The sequence below is a fragment of the Rhyacophila brunnea genome, unplaced genomic scaffold, assembly GCF_057557595.1.
Source record: "Rhyacophila brunnea isolate RB1 unplaced genomic scaffold, BYU_Rbru_1.0 scaffold_3, whole genome shotgun sequence".
In the NCBI taxonomy this organism is placed as follows: domain Eukaryota; kingdom Metazoa; phylum Arthropoda; class Insecta; order Trichoptera; family Rhyacophilidae; genus Rhyacophila; species Rhyacophila brunnea.
This window is the reverse complement of record NW_028232965.1, coordinates 41,921,297-41,927,296: the sequence shown is the minus strand read 5'-3', so window position 1 is coordinate 41,927,296 and position 6,000 is coordinate 41,921,297. Positions and strand designations below refer to the sequence as shown.

General features: G+C 33.5%; 1 protein-coding gene across 2 annotated transcripts in view; it reads left to right on the top strand.

Annotated features, from left to right (window-relative positions):
- Positions 1 to 466: 466 nt before the first annotated feature.
- Positions 467 to 6,000, top strand: part of Pde11 (Phosphodiesterase 11) — a 455,350-nt gene continuing 449,816 nt past the window's right edge. The window contains exon 1 of one of the 2 annotated variants that reach the window (XM_085953413.1): positions 467 to 1,073. The gene's annotated coding sequence lies outside the window, so the exon portion shown is untranslated. Of the gene's footprint in view, positions 1,078 to 6,000 lie in introns of both variants that reach the window. The other variant, XM_085953414.1, reaches the window with a different exon arrangement.

Genomic DNA, 6,000 nt, shown 5'->3' with positions numbered 1-6,000 from the left:
TTTCATAAATTAATAATGATTACGAACAATTGACATTTTCTGAGGCAGTTTATGATAATATTATTTTTTATCAATATTAAAACATAATAACATAATAATGTTAGTAATAATCACATCAGTCTAATCTCTCACACATACTCGCACACGGCGATGGTTCTAAGCGCCTCTAGCGGAAATATAACCAACTGTACTACTGTCAGAATGCAGCTACTATAAAAAAAAATAAACAAACATCAATGTCCTGATACAAACAGAAATTTATACACCTAATGATTCTCATTATCAGTTTTGTATGATACAATATTACCAGTGATTTATTGCATACTCACGATCGCTGGCAAACGCGAATAAAAAAATCGCTCGCGACGACTAGCGACGCCCGCGGCAGAACGACAAACTTGCACAGCTGTAGCTGTCAGGTCGCGACATCTGCCCGCCAAGTCGTCTCGAACGCAATTATTTCATTGCATTAGTGCCCTTACAAATTAATAGGTTAGAATCACAACAATACAAACAATTTAAAACGAGAGCCGGCCGTGCCCCCGTCGGAATTTAAATCAATTAATAACGCGTGTGTCATCCGCTGGAAGTGTTAAGTGACCTGAAGTTAAGCCACTCGCGAGAACTTTATTTCAAGTTTATCTACTTTTAGTTTCGTAAAACTTTTGCGTGTTTGTTGTCAGTTGTGCATATTAAATTTGCGTTGTCTGTTTGCACAGATATCGCGGTGTTTTTAATGGTGATCGTTAGTGTGTAATTTGTTTTCGTAATCATGTTTTGAGAAAAGTTATTTTTACACTGGTATGACGGAGTCCGGTAGAATTCGATACACACATAAATAAATTTATACATCTCGCGGTTCGACGCGTGTGCGCCAAACGGTGCGTGCTGCGCCTGTGTGTGTTGTGTGTGTGTGTGGATTTGTTTTTGTGCTTGTGATTTCTTTGAATATTTTGGAAGTGATTTTGAAAGTTCCTTGTGGCATATTTCTGTTTAAAGGATCTACGTTCAACGCACCGCACCAGTGATATTTGGGATTATGTTATCAGCATAACCGCAACCCATATATTTATGTAGGTAAATAAAACTAGTTATTTCGTAATGGCTGGCGTTATCACCGTCCGTTTTCTATGGTTTATCATTATCATTATCAAACAAAATGTGAAACGTTTCCTTCGCCAATGTAATTGCGAGCAATATGTAGGTATATACATACATTACTTTTATCAGTCACACATGTTCTCAGCAACTCAAGATATAAGAAATAATAATAATGCAGTATTTTTTCATATAATATTTAACTGTAGTACATACATTTTTTATCATTAAGTATTTTTTTTTTACTCATGAGCTGTTTTTTTATAAAGTAAAAATATTTTAAAAACAATGTCCCAAATTCCACGCATATTTTAATACTTCAAGTAATCTTTTATTAATACCTGCAAACTTACGTAGAATTAAAAAAAATGTTTAAATCCTACACGTCTTTGATAACGTATTTTTACGTCAGTATATTTCATTATGATATAATTTAACTAATACTGTGTTCATAATTGAGTACCTATGTTGATACATAATATTATTTATTACCTATACCCACGTTTGTTATATTATTGTTATTAATTATTGTACCTATACTTCCGTAAATTGAATATCATAGCAATATATTAATTACTTTCATCTAATCGGATTCCCATTAGGTTCCAATGAGCCAGCATATAATCACTGATTTGTACTTGAACAGAGTAACCATAATTATATTGTAGTTATGTAGTCAAATCTATTAAATTATTTGCGGTGACCATACCTATAGCATATAGAGTACAGTCCTTTATTTTATCCTTTAATCTACTTTTGTCATGTATTTGGATGTCCGCACTTCGTACGTCTCATACATACCTAATACAGCTTCTCATTCATAGCTTGACTTATTGATCATGTCAGGAAAATAATTATCGATCGATAATTCGAATAAACTAAAAATGATTCTGGATGTGAATAGGATGTGATTCTGGAGGGAAGTTTTGCAATCAACAGAATATAAAGAAGGTTGGATTTTAAAATGAACACTACACTGAACTCCCCATTTACACGGAAAATACGTTCCACGACTTCCACGCGATACCGTGTAAAAAAACGTGTAAAAAAGTAGGTATACACTAAAATACTTTAAAAAATCAAAGGTAAAAAAAAAAAAATTATTCACTGTTTTAACAGATTCTGGCCAAATTGGTCTCCAACATGCATTCAGAGTTGATGGCTTTGCACCGTGTTATTTTGAAATCGTGTAAAAAGGGAGTTCAGTGTATTCATATTCAGCTTTTTACACCGTTTCTGCAATCGATGTGCATCTTGTCCGCATCACGAAGAGGTTTCTTAACCCATTTTTATTTTACAAGAAATGAATATTAACTGTTTACTCAATCTATTGGGCCATAGAAAATATTATAACCCTATACAATATATTATTAGATAGGTATATTTAATTTGAATTAAGTAGTTACCTATCTAATTAAACTATTTTTTTTATTTAGGTAAATGAATAGTGTACAAGATTTAAGAATAAAGCTTCCTTCCATACGTCATTTTATATTATTTTTATAAAAAAGAAACTAATACGTATGTGTTTAAGGTTGGTATTATACCTATTAAGAGGTAGGTATATAATATTACTTATGCTTCAAATACACTCTATGACGATCGGTCATATATATGTCGAAAAACCCGTTTCTTATGTTGGCGTCCTGTGTCACAGGGTGTCACAGAGTGTAAATACGTTGTCATAGCTGTCATACAATATGTATGTATAAATGTCAGAATGGCATAGATTTGATCATAGACACTAAAACGCTCTTAGCATATATGTGCCCGATCGTCATATAGTCTATTTGAACCTTTATTCTTATTATACTGACTTGCCGTAACACCAATAACTAGGTTATATACCATATAGGTATAACCAGGTAGGTAATTACATATTTGAGTCATGGTTGCAGCAACTTGATACATAGGTATGTCTTGTACCTACATCATCGTATATAATAGTAATATAAGCAAATTATAATATATTATAATTATAATATAACGCTTATAAGCGAGGAAGTGGTATGAAGACAAATTGTTGGGGGAAATATATTATATTTATTAAAGTAAAACAACATAATATTATATACTAGGCGCCTACTAAATCCACATGATTTAATAACCATTATTTATTATATACCTAGCTATTAGATTATATAAATTACGTAATTGTATATACATATATTACTTTGGTATTTGTTTTATGTTTAGTGTTAAATTGAATGACTAGGTAAATAGGTACATAACTAAATTGACTGCCTAATCCACCACTCAAAGGCACCCCTCTTCAATAAACAAGGAATAGGAGGACCGGAAGCTAAGATTATAAACGGAGGTGGGAGGAAATAAGGCAGTGTCTGGAGCTAGTGGGATGGGGTGAGGGGATATAGACGTTTCCTGGAGGCGGTCAAGACCCACACTGGGTCGTAATCATGGCCCCCACACGTGGCTGGACGACCAGCTATCTAGGGTAGGAACTATAATAAAGTACAGACGGGTGGATATTTTGTTCTGTGTAATAAAATTAAATAAACTCCATAGATTATAATATAATACAATTATTATTTAAATAAATACATTTTTATAATCACATACAAATATTTTTCTTAAGGAGGTAAGCTTAAAATAATCGCCTAGTATAGAATCTTCACCACTGATAATATAATATATATTCACTCATTATCTGCATAAACAAGAGATTGTGATTGTAGGTATCACTTAGATTTACCTCTGTGTACCTGTCGATACCATTTTACAGTACTTAATCTTTTCTAGAATCTTATCATTATCAGTTAATTAATTATTAATTATTATTAAGGTTTTTAAGTCTCACTTCGATCACTCATTCATTATCTGTCACGTTAGGATCAGTATTATTAAATTTAATATTTGGTAGATGGGTACAGTGACGTCCCCTTTGTATAGGCATGTCATGCGTTGCTTAGGGGGTGGCCAAGGCCTGAACAAAAACGAACCATGAGTCTGAGTGAGAAAGCATTCCGCATACTTATATCTCCGCAATATGCGTTAGAGTTATATAGAATATCTACCGCTGAATTAAATATTTTTTGTGCATGTCCAGGGCTCGAAATGAACCGGAGCGCACCGGAGCGCCGTTTCGGTTCGTGAAATCGGTAAAATTATCGCTCCGTCTCGTGGAAAAAATATGTTCACCGTCTGTGGTCCATAGCCCATAAAAACAAAAATATAACACACTTAAATAATAAAATATACATAAATTTAGATAATTGTGTAAATATCTTCAAAAAACTATCGAGCTCTCCGGTTCGTAAACTTCTCCATTTCGAGCGCTGCTGCAGGTCGCCGGTAAATATTGATTTGAATGACTACAGTCATTTAAAAACTGCGAGCACGTGTTGCAAAAAAATATTGTTTTTGTGTTACTTAAATATAAAGTTAGTGGTAGGTAATTATTTTTAGTTAATTTAGTAGAAAATATAGTTAACTATGTTGTGCTTAAATTTGGTACCTAGTCATATTGAGATGCAACATGATGGTACACTGTTTCATAGTTAAGTTAATAATAAATAATTACAAGATAAAAAGAAGTTTTTATATACAACGTTTTTAAATTTTCTGTTGAATCATATAAACTTGACTTGACTAGCTTAAACGATCAAATAAATTGTAGGTAGGTACTTGATAGAAATACTGAATAATGAAATGTCATTTCATATTGATTTCCATAGTAACGCACGTATATATTATTTAATAATTTAGTTGCTAGGACCCCCTAGCAACCAATAATGGTATCGAAATAACTTTTCATACAAAACAGAATTAACTAAAAATGAATTCAATTCTACTTAAAGATGCCTAAAAGTATTAACAAAATGCATTGGCATCGTGTTCTGATATATTCTAAAAGTTTCAAATGACTAGCTAGTCGGCAAGTTAGTTAAAAATCGATTGCAAGATTTGTACCGGACAAACAACCACCGTACAAATAAGAATACGACATAAGAAAAACCTTGTAAAAAATGTGGTTCTACTGTGCGTTATACGCAAGAAACACGGCTTCATTTCGCCGAACAATACCGACTCTCTTTATATTATTACTCTGATGGGTGGCACATTACAAAGGGCGGCAAATGAAGGAACAAAATACAAATAGGTATTACAACTTTTGATATCAGTGACGGTTTTCCATTAAGCAGGCGATGCGGTCGCTTCCTTAGAAAGTGCCGACATCTTAGTTAAAATATTAATAGAAGCATAAACAATCCTGGTATCCAACGTTCCCTCTAATTTTTCTATTGTGTGTATTGTGTGTGCAGATCATCAACGCATCTAAGCAGTGGCGTAACTAGGGTTGGCGTCACCCGTCAATAACGGATTCACCCGGTACGGTAAATTTACACCCCCCCCCAACAAACACCACAAACACCACAATCACACATATACAATTTTTCATTAAATCTTACATTTTTAAGGTAAGTATATTGCGTAAACATTTTTTCACAAGAGGGCCTCAAAACCTGTCAGCGCCTCAGACCTTAACGTACCTAAAATACCCTTATTTGAGAGTGGATTTTGTGAACTCTCAGTACTTAAATGATATCGCGTTTCTCATTTTTTTTTTAAAGATTTGTAAGCAGCTACCAATTTGAGGGTACATCTGAAAGAGAACGGCATTCTAAGTCTGCCGGCAGGGCATATCATCTAAGGGCGGCATTTTGCTTAGGGATACCACTGGATGGGTACCAATGAACTATGGACCAATATAAGTTGTCTCTCCATAGTAAAAAAATATTATAATCCACCATTAACAAGTCGCCAAACATTTGCGTAATACTTAATCGTTGTTAATATGAAAAAATACCAAGTACCTATGGTGTATTTGCCTGAAGTGTTGAAGATTTTACCGTAATTTTGTGAAAATATTCGCAAAGCAAT